Genomic DNA, 19649 nt, shown 5'->3' with positions numbered 1-19649 from the left:
GGTCATTTTTTTTTATCATGTAGGAGTATTATACTACCGCTCAGACTGTTCTTAAAGGCTGGCAGCCCTGATAACCCCTTTGGTCTATATTGCATGTGTAAAAGTACATGTGCCCTATAGGAAAAGGGCACATAATGTCAACTAAACATGCTTAAGGAGGTCATTTTTTAGGGCTCTGGCAGTGCTTATCCTGTTCCTCCTCGCACAAAGGAGCAGGTATTGGTCCTGTTGATGGGTTAAGGACCTTCTAGGGCCCTGTCCAGGTCTCCTAGAGTAACTTCCTGTCTCCTGGAATCTCCTCCATGCTCTTGAGACTCTGTGCTGAGAGACAAAGCAAACATTTTAGCAATGGCACGTATTGATGTGCCATCCTGGAGGAGTTGGACTGCCCGTGCAACCTCTATAGCAGGGATATGCAAACTGTGGCCCTCCAGATATTGCAGAACTACAAGACCCATGAGGCATAGCAAGACTGACAGCCACAAGCATGACACCCAGAGGCATGATGTGACTTGTAGTTTTACAACAGCTGGAGGGCCACAGTTTGCATACCGCTGCTCTATAGGGTCCAGGTATTGACTCGTGCTACCAGTAGTGACACTGACCCTAGTCAAATGCAAATCTAGTGAAAAACATTTAGAAAAGAGGAGTAGGGGGGAAAAAAAAGTCAGTGGCCTCCACCTGTAAAACCATTCCTGTTTTGAAGGTTGTCTCATTGTTGGTCATCTAGTGCAGCGTTCCCCAACTCCCGGGCCGCAGACCGCTACCGGTCTGCCCAAAGAACATTACATTATTTCCATTTTAGAAAAAAAAAAAAAGGTTTTCAGAAAAGGGTGGACCCGGGGCGCAGAGCAGTGCGCCGAGCCTACCCATTTGTGACAATAGCAAATGAATATTCGCTATTGTCACACGGATCCTCCTCCTGGCCAATCAGGAAGCGGGTCCGAGACCCGTTTCTTGATTGGCCGAAAGGCGAACCCATGCCATTGACCAAGGAGGAGGAGGAGGTGGGAAGACTCGAGGAGACGTGGGGAGACTGAGGAGAAGCTGCCGCTGCAAATCAGGTAAGTGCACTGGTCACTGTGCATTGATGGGGGGCATGCTGGTCACTGTGCATTGATGGGGGCACGCTGGTCACTGTGCATTGACTGGGGGCACGCTGTGGTCACTGTGCATTGACTGGGGGCACGCTGTGGTCACTGTGCATTGATTGGGGGCACGCTGTGGTCACTGTGCATTGATTGGGGGCACGCTGTGGTCACTGTGCATTGATTGGGGGCACGCTGTGGTCACTGTGCATTGATTGGGGGCACGCTGTGGTCACTGTGCATTGATTGGGGGCACGCTGTGGTCACTGTGCATTGACTGGGGGCACGCTGTGGTCACTGTGCATTGATTGGGGGCACGCTGGTCACTGTGCATTGATTGGGGGCACGCTGGTCACTGTGCATTGATTGGGGGCATGCTGGTCACTGTGCATTGACGTCCCCCCCCCCCCCCTCAGCGGGCCACGGAAAAAATTATCAAACGTTGACCGGTGATAAAAAGGTTGGGGAGCACTGATCTAGTGCACCTGTTAATTTCATTAACACAAAAGCAGCTGAAACTGATTAACAACCCCCCTCTGCTACTTGACTAGATCAAGATCCCAGGAGTTTCATTGACTTGATGCGAATACTCTGATTAAAAAGCATTCCTTTAATTTTTTTGAGCAGTGTATATCTCAATGCCGTTACCAGTTATGTAACATTATCACCAAGAGGTAGTTTTATCGGTCTATAAAATAAAAACAAAACGCGAGTCTTGATACCAATGAGTGTCAGATGTGATATGGAAGCAGGACAAATCCAGAAATAGAACCTGTCTAGGAATACCAAGTACAACAAGGTCCTGGGCTATCAATGGTGCAAAAACCTTCAACAAGTATAAAAACAGCAAATGTGTACTGCAGTGTAACAAAAATACTCCGTATGTGACCTTCTCTCCACCGTATTGATTCAAATCACCTGACATTTACAAGGCGGCTTGTCCTGCCAGTAGAACAACTAGGATTGCAATCAGACATAGAAATATTCAGGGGGAATGCAAAACAGTACTAATGACAGTTTTCTGGGGGTAGTTCCTCTAAGCATGACCTGCGCCAAATTCAGGCAAGCATTTGCATCGCTGTTGATAACGTTGGATGGGAGATTCCTGAGCTCAAAGATAAACAATGATGTCATGGCAATGACCATATTTGGGAAATGACATCACTGGGTGGGCGGAGTCTGCTGGGGAGCTGAGCAAATAGTGACAGGAGACGGCAGTGGGTGGATCTGTAAGCCACTACTGGACTGGCAGCTATCAATCCACCCACTGCCGTGTGCGATCAATCAAAAGTTAGGAAACTAATTTCTCAGTTCCCCTATAAGGCTCCGGCCACTCTTAAGGGCCATACACACTATAAGATTTTCTGAAGACTTTTTCCTTCAGATTTACCTTTTCTATGTAGTGCAAGGGCCTGCCAGATTGCATACAAATTGAAAGTGTTTAGGTTTGACCTCATATTATATGGTTTTGGTAAATCTAAAGGAAAAAGTCTTCAGAAAATCTTATAGCGTGTATGGCCCCCATTAGGGCCCATTCACACTAGGAACAGCATGGGAATCGCACAGGAATACTGTACAGTTCCTGTGCGATTCACATGCAGTTGGATTTCAGCCCTAGTCATTTGGAATGGGCTGAAATTGCACTGCACCAAAAGTAGTGCATGCACTATTTTTTGAAACACGTGGCAAACATATCCCATTGTACTTTTATACCTTGCGTTCCGGTCACTGCGCTTGCAACTTCCGTTTGGGGTGTTGTTAACTTTGCACTAACCCCTGCCGCAAATCGCAAAGGCAATGCGGGAAGCCGCAAGGGAATGCAGCTTTCTCGCACTGTATTCTAGTGTGAATGAACCCATAGTACAAAACTCCTGCGCCATGCGTCTGCCGGTGTGCCAGGCACAGTGATGGGGGGAGAGCGACAGAGCACTGAAGGAGGAGTGACCAGTATGAACACTCCGACCTCAGCATGGGCACCAACAGATCCATGTATGTGTCAGGTACAAGCACCCACAAATTTAGTGCTGCACCCCAACAAAATTCTAAAGGGTGTCTATGACATCCTTTATGAATTCCCCAGAGGATTTTCAAACCAATAACGTTCCAAGGTTTTGGATTTGGTCTCCCTTTCAGTCCCAATGACAGTAGTCACCTGTACAAAATGAAAAAGAAAAATAGACAGGGGTTCTAACCCTTCCCTGCTCCAACCACTAAAAGAAAGGATCCGACTTTAGGTACACTAAGCTATTTTTTTTTTTTTTTACAGTTTTCCTACTAATTTTGTATAGGGCTTCCTGCTTGCAGCTGTCCACATAAACATTGCCGAGTCACTTGCTAGCAGTGTTAATTTTGGCAGCAAATTTCAATTTTGTTTTAGTCTTAGGACTAAAATGGCATTTTAGTTTTAGTCCTATTTTAGTCTCCTGCAAGTGTTTTAGTTTTAGTCGTATTTAGTCGACTAAAACTCCAGTATATTTTAGTCGACTAAAACGCCCTACATTTTAGTCGACTAAAACGCCCTACATTTTAGTCGACTAAAACTCATTTTAGTCCTCTAATCGAATGGGTGTAGTTCAATTGTAATTTGTAATGCATTATTTAAGCATTTCTCTACAATTTCCAAACTCATTATATACTACTGCTGGTCCTGGAGTGAAAAATCTAATATGTTATTATTTATGCTTTGAGCACGCACCAGTGTTAATTTTTGGCAGCAAATTTCGATTTAGTTTTAGTTATAGTCTTTTGACTAAAATGCTATTTTAGTTTTAGTCGTATTTTAGTCTGAAGACTAAAATGCCATTTTAATTTTAGTCGTATTTTAGTCATCTGAATTGTGTTAGTCGACGAAAACGTTTTAGTCGGTTTTAGTCGACGAAATTAACACTGCTTGCTAGAATTAGCAATCTGTCTCCAAATCGCAAGTGTGAATGGGGCCTAAAGCTAGCAATACACTGCTTGATTTATTGAAATCTGCACAGCCTCTCACTACGATTAGTGTTCTGCTGTTTCTCCTCCCCCAGCTCTTATGCAGCTGAGAACAGAGGGAATGTGATCACTATATATCTATAATCTATACGCAATATAGATCTCACTATATATCTATACACATGTTTTGCCTCTCATTTCTATTTTAAACTGAATGGGTTGTTTTCCAAAGGTGAGGGCTTACAAATCAATTTAATAGCCTTGGAATCTATTTTTCATGAAATCCTTACTGTGTTTTTGGTTTCCATGTGGCGTCCGCCGTGATCTCCTGAACCTCTCCTTTTCTCTTGCATTTCTGTTTGTTTGGAATGCGCAGTGCCACTTAGCTGCAGCCACGTACACAGCCCTATTTACCCTACAATTTTTTTTTTTAGGAAGCAAAAGAGAATGGCTATTTTCTTACGAACAATGTGATTAAAGAGAACGAACGTAGTCACTCTTTCTTTTAACTGGAAGTCACATCGGAAAAAAAAAATAAAATTTGGAAGCAGCTGAGAGCAATAGAATGTGTATTTCTGAATTAAAAATATGTACTTACTGTATTTCGACTGCTTTTTTTTTTTTTTTTTTAAATGAACTTTTATTGGACATTTGTTTATTATTGCATATTATCTGTACCGGTATGGGCGTGGTCTAATCTACAATCCCTCTTTTTTACGTTTTTGGCTTATTCAAGTTGGAAGAACATTTATTCTATATTAGTATTAATCACGTGATAAATACACGTTGATTTTCCCCATATTTAGGTTATATTTATTATGGTGTTTTGAGTGGGTGTAGACTAGGGATAGATCGATATGTTTTTTTTCAGGGCCAATACCAATATTTTGGTCACAACGTATCGGTATCGGCCGATATTTTGTACATTTAAAGTTTTGAAAAATAAAAGAATTTTTGACACAAATCTGGTACTGAACATGTTAATTTTTGTTTAATGCTTAATGGCTGGCTGGCTGGCACCCTGTGGTGGGTGGGTGGCTGGTACAGGGCCTGTGGCTGGCTGGCTCGCTGGTACAGGGCCTGTGGATGTGGGTGGCTGGCACCGGGCTGCTGTGGGTGGGTGTATGGCTGTGATACACTCCCGCCAGACTATTCCCGACTCCAGACTAGGCTGTCCAAGGCGAAGGAGGCGGCCCAAGAAAGCAGAATGACGTCACAAAAATATCGGCAATATCGGCCAGTTCCGGTGCTGATACCGAGATTATATATATATATATATATATATATATATATATATATATATATATATATATATATATTATATATATATATATATATATATATAAAAATCGGGGGAAAGTGCATATCGGCCCCCAATATATCGGCCTTGCCAATAATCGGTCTATCCCTAGTGTAAACCAACATTTTAGGAATACATACTTGAATAGATTTTTCTTTTTTAAACCAGAGTTTAGTGCCACTTGTGTGAAATATGGAATGTCTAGAAGCAGCATACAAGTTTGCCCTGCCAAAGAAAAGAAATCTTGCGGCCCCTTTCCCTATCCCACCCGATGTACTGAGGCCTCTTTTTATTTCACAAGCCTTTATTGACATTTTTCTCCACATTTACATGCAGGCCGAACTGTCCAACAAAAGTGACAGGGCATGGGACAAACCATAACAATGCCAGGGGGGCTCCAGCAGCCAATGTTCTCTTTTATTTTAGAGACAACCTATGAGAATAAAAGGTGACCGTGGTAAGCACCCCTGGCAGTGTTACACTTTGTCCCTCCCCCATCACTGTCACAGCTCAGTCCACATGTAATGTGCAGGAATAAAAAGCATGTCAAATAATAAAAAAGAAAAAGGAATGCATATACTAAAACAAGGCGTGCGGCAATAAAACCAATTTTTACAGGACACAGTAAACAACCGTTACAGCCCTTATGAAAAATATCACAAGACCTGAGCGCAGTAGTAGAACTGAACACCATGTACTTATTCAACTGTCAGGACTGCGCTACACAACCGGCTAATTTTAGTATGCATCTTACAATAGTGTATATGTTTAAGCAGCTTTCTCTTCCTTATACCCTATATTATCCAAGGCAAATGCCCCCAGGAATTGAAGCATCGTCAGGTTACACTATTAACAATGGACAAACTGTATAGTCATGCAAAAACCAGTAATGTTTCTCCAACAATTACCTTTCTAGAGCAGCTCATTACGTATGTACTGGAATCCATCATAAAGACTGTGCACCATTTATAGAAGAAATATATATTACATTACAATACGAAGCAGCTTATACAAGAACCCACCCTTAGTACAAATTTCATATATATATATATATATATATATATATATATATATATATATATATATCTCTATCTATATCTATATCACACATGAACTTTGATGGCATCCCAGTCTTAGCCCGTAGGGTTCATAATTGAGTTGACCCACCCTTTGCAGCTATAGGTAGAGAAGGCTGTCCACAAGGTTTAGAAGTGTATATATGGGAATGTTTGACCATTTTTCCAGAAATGCATTTGTGAGGTCAGGCACCGATGTTGGACAAGAAGGCCTAGCTCGCAGTCTCTGCTCTAATTCATCCAAAAGGTGTTCTATCGGGTTGAGGTCAGGAAACAGGGCAGTCAAGTTCCTTCCCCCAAACTTGCTCATCCATGTCTTTATGGACCTGGCTTTGTGCACTGGTCCAAATCATTTGGTGGAGGGGGGTTATGGTGTGGAGTTGTTTTTCAAGGGTTGGGCTTGGCCCCTTCAGTTCCAGTGAAGGGAACACTTAAGGCGTCAGCATAGAGACATTTTGGACAATTTCATACTCCCAACTTTGTGGGAACAGTTTGGGGATGGTCCACAAAGACATGTATGAGCAAGTTTGGGGTGGAGGAACTCGACTGGCCTGCACAGAGTCCTGACTTCAACCTGATAGAACACCTTTGGGATGAATTAGTGCGGAGACTGAGAGCCAGGCCTTCTTGTCCAACATCAGAGCCTGACCTCACAAATGCGCTTCTGGAATAATGGTCAAACATTCCCATAGACACACTCCTAAACCTTGTGGACATTCTTCCCAAAAGAGTTGAAGCTGTTATAGCTGCAAAGCAAGGGCCAACTATTGAACCCTACGGACTAATGCCTCGTACACACGTACCGATTGTCAGCCGTAAATATTCGGCTGACGACCGATCGGCCGATTGTAGGCTTGTTAGTATGATGCTTCCGACAGCGCATTTTCGGCCGAACAGAATCTGTCGTGCAGGCATTAAAATTTTTGTTGGCTAACACCACAACGGCCGATTGTTCACCAGTCAGTACAGAATTCAGCCGACAGACAGCAGATTAGCAAGACTGGGCATGCTCAGAAAAGAAAAAACACAAGGAAAGTTAACCATCACATGACATCACTTCTGCAGTCGGCTGTTGTTGGCCGACAAAATTCGTGTGCAGTCTTTTGCAGTTTTCAGCAGACACGACAGCCCTGGACAAAAGACGGCCGATCGTTCGGCCGACGATCGCTACGTGTGTACGGGGCTTAAGACTGGGATGCCATTAAAGTTCATGTGCGTGTAAAGGCAGGCATCCCAATACTTTTAACAATATAGTGTGTGTGTGTGTGTGTGTGTGTGTGTGTGTATATACACACACATACATACCCACTGTATATTATACTAGAACTCCTCTTGTACAGTGTTTTTTAAAGGATCCCCAGAGTCACAACATACACTTTCCTTTTATAACATCAGCACTGAAATAGCAAGCTTACTTGAAAAAACTCCTTTTGGCCCTGTTCACACCTGAGCGTTTTTTAGCTCATAAAAACGTTCATCTCTGAAGTCTAAAAACACCCAACAAGCAAAATCTCTCTCATTTCAATGGCCGCTGTTCACATATGAGCGTTTTATTAGATGTCAATGCCTGCCTTCAAACACCTGCAAAAAAAACACGTAAAAAAAGCCTGAAAAACGCCCAAAAAATGCCTGAAAAGGATACGCTCATGTGTGAATGGAGCCTTCACGTTGTGAGTTCTGCCTATCTGCGGACCATCTTTTTTCACAACTTCCTGGATTCCCTGCATGCTTTGCAGCTTCTACTCTGCTGTTTACTTTCAATTTCTAAGGACTATATATCCCATGGTACCTTGCTGCCTGCAAGCTGTGATCATGTACTGACTCCGCCTCCTGAAACTCCTCCTCAGAGAACCTTTGTAGTTTGGCAGGCTCTGTGATATGTGGGGCACAGCAGTGCCTACCACACAGGGCATAGTGAATACATGTCCCAGAATTAAAATGTGTGGGGATCTTCAAAACGTAAAATTATTTTGCTGGGCTGAAGGAGAAAAATGTAACCGCGTATGTATGGCTAACCTTAATCCTCCACCCATGGTGATCATCATAAATATTTTGCTGGGACCTACCACCCTAGATAGCAAGAGGGAAATATAAAACAAATATGTGAAGTTCCAAAGCTCATCAGATAAGTAAAAATAAGTTTGGTTCGGTCATTTCAGCACTGGAATGTGCAGTTTGACAGTTAAACAAATCCGCTATTGTGTCTGTCTGGACTGAAATCTACAAATCAGCTTGATGGGAGCGCCCTAAAAACGCTATCTCTTCTAAAGAGTTCACGGGTTAAATTACAACCAAAGCAGAGGCGAATCCATTCTCTAGTGATAATAGAATAGCTGAGGACAAACAGTCCTGACATGTTTACAATGGCACAGGACCAAAAGGCTAAACTCTGCTGGACATCTAACAGGTGCAGACCCAAACCCCACATACTTCACACATTACAAAACACCTTTCCTTCTGTCATCTAAAACAATAAATATTTCACAATTATTTTCTCAAATATAACCTACCACATGAAATAATAATATTTAGTAAACATTTCTTTTGGCAATAAAATTACATCTAAAAGGTTTTCTATTTTTTTAAATTAACATTTTTGAATTTTGTTTTGTAATCTATCAAGTTACTTTTCTTGCTTAATTTCATTTTTTAATGTATTCATCACATTAAATATAGTATGCTTTTTCCTTATTTTTTGCATAATGTTATCACATTGAATATTTTGTTGCTAAATATTTCCCAATTTGCTTGTATAAATCTATCACACTAAATATTATGTGCTAAATATTTCCTAATTTCTTTTCATAATTTTAGCTAGCCATTTCCTATTTGTTTTAAATATTCATATTAAATGTTTCCCATTGTTAATATTTAACAGAATATGTGTCATTAACATAATATTTTTGTTAAATATAACATAATATTTTTGTTAAATATAACATAATATTTTTGTCAAATATAACATAATATTTTTGTTAAATATAACATAATATTTTTGTTAAATATAACATAATATTTTTGTCAAATATAACATAATATTTTTGATAAATATTACCAATTTTTTGCGATATCCACCACAAAAAATATTTTCTAATTATTTTTGAATAATACACCATGCTAAATATATTTTTTGTGTGTAATCTTTTCTTGCAATAATTATGTTGCATAATATTTTGCACTAAATAAGTCCTTATTTTTTCACATATTTTCTGCTAACCATCTTCTAATTGTTTTTTTTTTTTTTTTACTAATCACAGTTTTATAAATCAAGTTTTTTTTTTTTTCCTTTGTTAGGCTCCATGTACACGGACGCTGGAAATGGGCGTTTTTTTCAGAACCCCTGAACGCAGCTCCATGTTATCTTATCTGTCCATGTACACCAGGTCGTTTACAGTCATTTGCAGGCAGTTGCATTCAGGGACTTTTTTTAGAACGCAATTATTTGCATTCGAACGTGTGTTTCCCGGCGTTTCAAACGCACAAACGCGTCCAAACGCGATGACCCGCGTTTAGTGTTCGCGTTTTTCCATTTTAAAAGTGAATCATTTTTTTGACCTCTAGGAACGGTTCTAAACGCAAACGCCTGCTAAACGCGGGTGAAACGGATGTTTCAAACGTCCTAAAAATTCCAGCATTCAAAGGGACTTTTAACAACGTCCCGTGTACATGGAGCCTTAATGTTCCTTAACTATTTTCCATGATCCATTACATAAAATATTTGCTAAATATTTACCATTTGTATGTGTAATCTACTACATTAAATATTTTCTAATTATTTTTGAATAATCTATCATGCTAAATATTTTTTCATAAATATTTCCTTTTTTAGTATGATCAATAAAAATAAATATTTTTCTCTATTTCCCAATAATTTTCAGCAAAACATTTTGCTCTAAATATTTCCAAATAATTTTCAACAAAACATTTTTCCCTAATTATTTCCAAAACATTTTTCTCTAATTATTTCCAAATCATTTTTCTCTAATTATTTCCAAATCATTTTCAACAAAAATAGTTTCCCATAAAAACAGATGTGTAAGCCTGTGTTGAGTGTAGTACACATGACTGCCATGGATTGATTTTTCACCAGCTATGCGATATAATAGCATTAATTCAATGCTGACATGCAATAGGGGAACCCATAACAGTAATCACATATATACTGTAAGACAGGGAGTCTGGGAGGAAGTAGAAAAGCGATCTGCTGAGCGTCATTATTAAATTACAGCATTTACATTAAACCAATTTGCTGTCAAAAAGGGAAGCAAAAACCATTGGCAGGAAGGTCAGCTTTGCAGTCGTCATACTTGATGCTGGTAGTAAAAAACGATAAGCACTGGGTGTAAACGTAATACCATCCTCCCACACAACATGCATGTCACACATGGCTCGCTGTCACTGCACACAACCAAGCACTTTCACTGGTGCCTTGCAGTGAAGTGCCATCACATAGGGGAGGGGGGCTCTTCCCTAGGAGGGAGGGGGGTGATCACATCTAAAAGATAAGCTAATGAATCAGGTGGGCGAGGAAGGGGAGTCCTGCTGTCCTACTGGCTCATTTAAAATGAAGGAGGGGGCACTGCACTGGGAAAAGCTCAACCACATCATTTCTCATGGATGCAAAAATACGCAGAATTAGGGGCCCATTCATGCTGCTGTGATTAAAAACACATGCGATGTGTAAAGTAAATTGTGTGTCTGCGCCCATCTTTGAGCTGCAGTGCATTTTTTAAAAAATACAACCTGTATTGTAGTGCATTGGGAAGCCCATAGAAGTCACTGGTAGCGCATCGAAATGCACATAACGAGCGTTTTGATGCGTTGGCAACAGGTTTTAAAGCAGAAATAAACTCAATCAACATCCTCACTCACACCAACTTCTGGGTATGAGGACTTTAGCCATCTTGATTGGCCAGTGTAGGTTGGCGCAACTCCTGCGCACTTTTCATCCTGACACCATGGAAAGAGTGTACCCTACTCTGTGTATATGCAGCTCAGCGTACATTTTAAAGAAACTGTGTACAAACGAGTAACTTTATTTTATTACATGTCATTTGTCACATTGGGGCGTGCTGAACTTCGCCTGCAATTTACACAAGAATCGCACTGCATTCCAGTGCATATCACATGTGATGTCTGTGCGGTGCAATTTGAGCCATACAGATAGTATAACTCAAATCGCATCACATCCGCACCATAATGGTGCAGGACCCTTTTTTGACCTTGCACCTGAATCGTATCGCATGGGTGTTCACACCTATGCAATGCGATTCTGGCAATTGCGCTGCGTTTTGCTGCTTTTGGTGTGTCGTGAATCTAACATCCCGCAGCAGATCACATGGACGCTGCGCCACTGCATTGAGCCTGGGTTCACACTATTATAAACACAGACATTGCATGTAATTTGCAACGCATTGTTGTGCAGATCACATGCGATGTCTGTGCGATGTGAATTCAGCCATACAGTTTGTATGGCTGAACTTGCATTGCATTCCCCAGGAAAATGCTGCAGGAACCTTTTTTCCCCCTGCACTGGAATCGGATTGCACAGGTGTTCACACCCATGAGATCCAATTCATATCCAAATTCACTCTTTGCACTGTGATCTACAAACCGATCTGGGGGTGTCATTAACTTTGTATTGACACCCGCAGCGGCGTGAACTGGGAGATGCGATGCGGGAACCCGCACTGGAATTCCACTGCTTCCCGCGACGCAATAGCGTTAACTGGTGCTAAAGTGCAATGCGGGGAAACGCAGAAAACCTTGTGCGTTTCTGGCATGGCATCAGCGTGAACCAGGGCTAAGGGGGTTAACAAGACTTAATTAATGGCTGTTAACCCTAGCCACTCCAAATGACAAAAACGCACATCTATGCACAACAACGCCACAAAAAGCGCACATCGATGCACAATGCCACAAAAAGCGCATATCTCTGCACGACAACGCCACAAAAAGCGCACATGCACGACAACGCCACAAAAAGAGCACATCTATGCACGACAACGCCACAAAAGGCGCACATCTATGCACGACAACGCCACAAAAAGCGCACATCGATCCATGACAATGCCACAAAAAGAGCACATCTCTGCACGACAACGCCACAAAAAGCGCACATCGATCCATGACAACGCCACAAAAAGCGCACATCTATGCACGGCAACGCCACAAAAAGCGCACATCTATGCACGGCAACGCCACAAAAAGCGCACATCTATGCACGACAACGCCACAAAAAGCGCACATCTATGCACGGCAACGCCACAAAAAGCGCACATCTATGCACGACAACGCCACAAAAAGCGCACATCTATGCACGACAACGCCACAAAAAGCGCACATCTCTGCACGACAACGCCACAAAAAGCGCACATCTCTGCACGACAACGCCACAAAAAGCGCACATCGATCCATGACAACGCCACAAAAAGCGCACATCTATGCACGACAACGCCACAAAAGGCGCACATCTACGCACACATATAGATCTAAATGATCCCTTACACAGGTGTGAAAAATTATTTGAAAAGAATCTTCTAGTGCATTGTGATGAAGTGTCACTAGTGTATATGAAGGGCTTAGATAAAGCTGGGGGTTGATGGAATCTAAGAGTAGAGGGCCGTATCCCATAGCAACCAATGTCACGTGACACATAAGACACTTCCATCCCTATAGGCACACTACACTATGTGTTCCTGGAGACATGGAGTGTGCACACATAGTACAAGCCATAGGCTCACCTCCTGTACACAGATAAAGGGAAGTGTCCTCACATAGAGGAAGTCAGCCGCTTTCAGTAGGCGGACACTTACCTGCTGTACAGAGTGCTCCGGTCTCCGGGAAGTTAGGTCCGTCCTGGGCAGTATGGCGGAGTGACATAGACCCCGCTCAGCACCAAGCCTGCTCAATAGAGGAGCGCAGCCTGGCAGCAGCAGGAGGAGGAGGAGGCGGTGGTGGGGGAGGGGATGTCACTGCAGGAGGAGGAGGAGGAGGAGGATGGGAGACAAGGAACCTGGGCAGCACTTTAATACAAAGCAATGATAAACCTTCACTTTCCGCCAGGTTCAATGATATTGGAATGCTGCTCCCCCCGGGAATGCATTTCTATAGGCTATTATTATTCAGTGATTGGCTAGTTCATTGTGTCCATCACAGGTTGATTTGTGTGTAAAGAGTCTCTCTTTATATGCTAATGGTTCCTTGTGACTTGGAAAAGACAGGTAGAAATGGCAGTGCTGACTCCATCATAAAGTCATAGCATTCAGGTGGAAATGTATTGTTTACTTGGGCTGGGCATTGCTTTTGTAGAGAATGGGGGCTGCAGAAATATGAAGGGGGGTAGGGACATACACTATATTGGCAAAAGGTATTGTTTGTGCCTCTATATTCTCCTCATTTGTGACCCCAAACCCCCAATCTTTCTGTATTGTTTGGGTCTATTTCCTCCTTATATACACTATTTTGTAAAACGTTAAGGGACACCTGCCTTTACACGCATATTAACTTTAATGGCATCCCAGTCTTAAAGAGGTTGTAAACCGATAATTTTTTTTTTCTTTTCTTTACATCCTGAAAGATAAAGACATAATGAGCTAGTATGCATCGCATACTAGCTTATTATCAAATACTTACCTTAGAACGAGCCCTCGCCGCGCCGCTCTCTTACCTCTATGACGGGCGACATGTATAGTCGCCCGTCTTCTGGGATCGCGGCATCCGGCCATCTGATTGGCCGGAGCCGCGGTGACGTCACTCCCGCGCACGCGCACGGGAGCCGACGGTCACGGCACAGGGCTCTGAAGGAACGGCACGATCTGCCGTTCCTTCAGAGCGCATGCGCCAGTGACGTCACTGGCTGCATCAAATGTAAATATCTCCTAAATGGTGCATGTTTAGGAGATATTTACAGTACCTATAGGTAAGCCTTATCATAGGCTTACCTATAGGTACAACTTCCTGAGGAGGGTTTACTTCCTCTTTAACCACTTAAGCCCCGGAAGATTTTACCCCCTTCCTGAACAGGGTCTATTTTGCGATTCGGCACTGCGTGACTTTAACGGACAATTGCGCGGTCGTGCGACGCTGTACCTAAACTAATTTGACGTCCTTTTTTCCCCACAAACAGAGCTTTCTTTTGGTGGTATTTGATCACCTGTGCGATTTTTTTTGATCATGCGCTATAAACAAAAAAAGAGCGTCAATTTTGCAAAAATAACAATATTTTTCACATTTTTTATATGAAATTCCCAAAAAAAATGTAAAAATCAAAATTTTTTAACATTTTAGGCCAATTTGTTTTATGCTATCTATGTTTGGTAAAATTATTGCGTTTACTAACTAAGGGAAAGATTTTTGTCATTTTTGTTGTTTTTTTTTAACGAGTAATGGCGGCGATCTGCGATTTTGTTTGCGGGACTGCGACATTGCGTCGGAAAGATCGGACCCTTGACTGACATTTTTGACACTTTTGGGGTTATCAGTGACATTACTGCAGTAATCAGTGCTATAAATATGCACTGTTGCTGTAAAATGACACTGGTAGTGAAGGGGTTAACTTTATTTGAGAGGGAGGGGTGGTGTGTGTCCCTAGGGGCGTGATTCTTACTGTGATTGGCTGTGGCTTGAAGTGTAGGTACAGTGATCAAAGGTCCTACATAGTAGAACCGTGTGATTACTGTTCTTACACAGGGGAGAATGACAGGCGGCTTTGTTTACTTTAGCCGCCTGCCTTTCTCCCGCTGTCACGGACGATCGTGAGTGCCCGGCAGACATCGGGTCAGCCGGGCACACGCGCGGGGGGGTCCGTGACCGAGCGGGAGCAGGAGCACGCCTCCGGCGGCGCGCGCTCGCTCCCCAGAGCCTCACAGGCTAGTGACGTACCCTTACGTCACTTTGCCTGTGAGGGGCTGACCACCGCAGTATATGTACTTGCGGCGGTCAGCAAGTGGTTAAAGAGGAAGTAAACCCTCCTCTGCAAGTTGTACCTATAGGTAAGCCTATGATAAGGCTTACCTATAGGTACTGTAAATATCTCTTAAACATGTACCGTTTAGGAGATATTTACCTTAAAAGCAGGCAGTGACATCACTGGCGCATGCGCTCTGAAGGAACGCTTCCTTCAGAGCCCGTGCCGTGACCGTCGGCTCCCGCACGCATGCGCGGGAGTGACGTAATTGCGGGTCAAGCCAGTCAGATGGCCGGATGCCACGAACCCGGAAGAAGGGTGACAGCACATGTCACCCATGGGAGAGGAGAGCAGTCGGCGCTTCGGGGTTTCGTTCTAAGGTAAGTATATCATAATGAGCTAGTATGCGATGCATACTAGCTCATTATGTGTTTGTCTTTCAGGTGTACTTTAAAAAAAAAAAAAATTTCTGAGGTTTACAACCTCTTCAAAGCGGAGTTCCGGCCTCAAAATCGAAAAAATCGATTTTGGGCCACCTGAAAAAGAAATGGATGCTCCCGAATTTTTTTTCTGTTCACTCACCTTCCTTCCACTTCCTCCCTCTGGGGCCGCGGCCCGCGCCGTCACTTCCAGCTTGCAATGACTCCTGGGAGCTGAACGTCATCGCTCCCAGGAATCAATGCGCCTGCACCGGCCAGCTCGTCACTTCCGCTGCAGACACCGCATTCCCTGCTAAACAGCTTCTGGGCCCAGAAGCTGTGCAGGGATGACACGCCTTCACCGGAAGTGACGAGCTGGGCCGGTGCAGGGCATTCTGGGACTCCGACGTCACCGAAGAGGAGGCAGAATAGGACGCACTGGCTTCAGCTGCCCACACCTGAGATGGCAGCGCGGGAGAAGACATTTTAACCACTTTACCACCGGAGGATTTTCCTGCTGTACGTCCAGGCCACTTTTTGCGATTCTGCACTGTGCTACTTTAACTGACAATTGCGCGGTCAGGCAACGCCGTACCCAAACGAAATTTACGTCCTTTTTTTCCCACAAACAGAGGTTTTTTTTGGTGGTATTTGATCACCTCTGCGCTTTTCATTATTTGCGATATTAATAAAAAAATGCGACAATTCTGAAAAATAACAATATGTTTCTACTTTGACAGTTAAAAAATATCCAATATATTCAATTTTTGAAATATATATTTAGGCCAAAATGTATTTAGCTACATGTCTTTGACAAAAAAATTCTCAGTGAGCGTATTTTTAACCGCTTTAAGACAGGATGATTTTACCCCATTCCTGACCAGGCCATATTTTGCGATTCGGCACTGCGTTATTTTAACGGACAATTGCGCGGTCGTGCGATGCTGTACCCGAATTAAATTTATGTTCTTTTTCCCCCCACAAATAGAGCTTTCTTTTCGTGGTATTTGATCACCTGTGCGATTTTTACTTTTTGCGTTATATACAAAAAAAGAGCGACAATTTTGAAAAAATAACAATATTTTTAAAAATTTTTATAGGAAATTCCCCCCCAAAAATGTAAAAATCTAAATTTTTTAACATTTTAGGCCAATTTGTTTTCTGCTACATATTTTTGGTAAAAAAAATCGCAATAAGCGTATTTTGATTGGTTTGCGCAAAAGTTATCGCAGCTATTAACTACGGGAAATTTATGTCATTTTTATAGTTTTTTTTTTAACTAGTAATGTCGGCGATCTGCGATTTTTTTTTTTTTGCGGGACTGCGACATTGCGGCGGACAGATCGGACCCTTGACTGACATTTTTGACACTTTTGGGGGTACCAGTGACATTACTACAGTAATCAGTGCTATAAATATGCACTGTTACTGTAAAAATGACACTGGCAGGGAAGGGGTTAACTTTTATTGGTGATCAAGGGGTTAATATATGCCTGGTGCTTACTGACGTGTGTGGGGGGAGGGGACTGTGTGACACAGGCACAGATCGCAGGTTCAGCTATGCTGAATCCTGCAATCTGTCACTGTTTGTCACTTAGGAGATTTCCACACTCGATCCCCGACGATCTGGGAAGAGCGGCGGTGATCACCGCTGCTCCTCCCCTGGCCCGACTCCCGCTGTGACTGAATACAGCGGGAGCGAGCCTCCGGTGGCGCGCGCGCCGCACACAAATGGAGGAGTCCAGCAACGTAGGTCTACGTCGCTGGACGATATTGAGCCACTTTGCCGCAGTACCAGCTCAGTGAGTGGTCGGCAAGTGGTTAAAGGTAAGTATTTCTTCTAAAAGGTAAGTGCAACCCGGGACAGTACAGAGGCTATCTATTATTGAATGTACTAGCCCTGACTGTCCCGGGGGTACTTTTATCTAAAATTCACCCTCGAGGCCGGAACTCCGCTTTAAGCCACGTACACACGATTAGATTATCGGACGATCTTTCGTTCGTTTTTTGTTGCATGCTAGTCTCATATGGAAAGTGAAGAGGTTACTTTCATACAAAAATTCTCGTACTACAGAATTCAACTTCAGAAGTGATGTCATGTGTTGGATTGTTTTTATATGTGTTCTTTTGTTTCTGAGCATGCCTAGTCGTGCTCTTACAATTTTTTTCGGACGAAAACTGTACTAGTTAAACGATATTTGGACGTTGTGTTGACGTACAATAACAATTTTATAGCCTGCACATCCAGTTTTTGTCATCCAAAAATTGGTAATTGGCTGTCGAAAGCACTATACTAACGATTCGAAAATCGTCAGATTTTCGTATCGTGTGTACAGGCCTTTAATCTGTAGGGTTCAGTATTGAGTTGGCCCACCCTTTGCAGCTATAACAGCTTCAACTCTTCTGGGAAGGCTGTCCACAAGGTTTAGGAGTGTGTCTATGGGAATGTTTGACCCTTCTTCCAGAGGAGCATTTGTGAGGTGAGGCACTGATGTGGAGGAGAAGGCCATAGCTCGCAGTCTCTGCTCTAATTCATCCCAAAGATGTTCTATCGGGTTGAGGTCAAGCCAGTCAAGTTCCTCCACCCCAAACTCACTCATCCATGTCTTTATGGACCTTGCTTTGTGCACTGGTGCACAGTCATGTTAGAACAGGAAAGGGCCATCCCCAAACTGCTTCCACAAAGTTGGGAGCATGAAATTATCCAAAATGTCTTTGTGTGCTGACGCCTTAAGAGTTCCCTTCACTGTAACTAAGGAGCCAAGCCAAACCCCTGAAAAACAACCCCACACCATAATCCCCCCTCCACCAAATGATTTGGAAGGTGTTCTACCAGGTTGAGATCAGAACTCTGTGTAGGCCAGTCAAGTTCCTCCGACTCAAACTTGCTCATCCATGTCTTTATGGACAGTGCTTTGTGCACTGGTCCAAATCATTTAGTGGAGGGGATTGGGTTGTGAGGTTGTTTTTCAGGGGTTGGGCTTGGCCCCTTAGTTCAAGTGAAGGGAACTTTTAAGGCGTCAGCAAACCTAGACATTGTGGACAATTTCATGCTAGATTAAAGCGGGAAGGGAAAAGGGATGAACCCACCGCTCCAAAACAGTCTGCAGAGCTGTGATCCCAACAGCTTCATGCTCCCAACTTTGTAGGATCAGTTTGGGGATGGCCTCTACCTGTTCCAACATGACTGCACACCAGTGCACAAAGCAAGGTCTATAAAGACATGTATGAGGGAGTTTGGGGTGGAGGAACTTGACTAGCCGGCACAGAGTCCTGACCTCAACCTAATAGAATACCTTTGGGATGAATTAGAGCGCAGACTGCGAGCCAGGCCTTCTTGTCCAACATCAGTGCCTGACCTCACAAACGTGCTTCTGGAAGAATGGTCAAACATTCCCATAGACACACTCCTAAGCCTTGTGGACAGTCTTCGTAAAAGAGTTGAAGCTGTTATAGCTGCAAAGGGTGGGCCAACTCAAAATTGAACCCTATGGACTAAGACTGGGATGCCATTAATGGGATGCCTGTGCGTGTAAAGGCAGGTGTCCCTTAACTTTTTACAATATAGTGTATATAAGGAGAAAAAGGCCCAAACAATACAGAAAAATAGGGGGTTTGGGGGTCACAAATGAAGAAAATTTAGAGGCAAGAACAATAAAGAAATATGGGGGTTCTAGAGTCAAATATGAAAAAAATATTGACTTAAACAATGCAGAAAAAAGGGAGCGTATGGGTTCACATATGAAAAAACAATAGACCCAAACAATAAAGAAACATGGGGGGATCTGAAGTCATATATGAAGTAAATATAGACTACAGTACAACAATACAGAAACATTGGGGGGGGGGGGGGGGGTTGTGTAGGTCTAGAGTCACATATGAAGAAAATATAGACCCAAACACTACAGAACCAAGGAGGGATCCAGGAGA

At 42.9% G+C, this 19649-nt stretch overlaps 1 protein-coding gene across 4 annotated transcripts in view; it reads right to left on the bottom strand.

The window, feature by feature from the left end:
• Positions 1–13324, bottom strand: part of SEMA4D (semaphorin 4D) — a 171746-nt gene extending 158422 nt beyond the window's left edge. For all 4 annotated transcript variants that reach the window (XM_082243109.1, XM_082243110.1, XM_082243111.1 and 1 more), the window contains exon 1: positions 13208–13324. The gene's annotated coding sequence lies outside the window, so the exon portion shown is untranslated. The remainder of the gene's footprint in view (positions 1–13207) is intronic.
• Between the last annotated feature and the right edge of the window lie 6325 nt (positions 13325–19649).

The sequence above is a fragment of the Pelophylax lessonae genome, assembly GCF_965119305.1.
Source record: "Pelophylax lessonae genome assembly, chromosome: 1".
NCBI lineage: Eukaryota > Metazoa > Chordata > Amphibia > Anura > Ranidae > Pelophylax > Pelophylax lessonae.
Note: the sequence above shows the minus strand (reverse complement) of the source record. Positions and strands in the feature narration are given on the sequence as shown.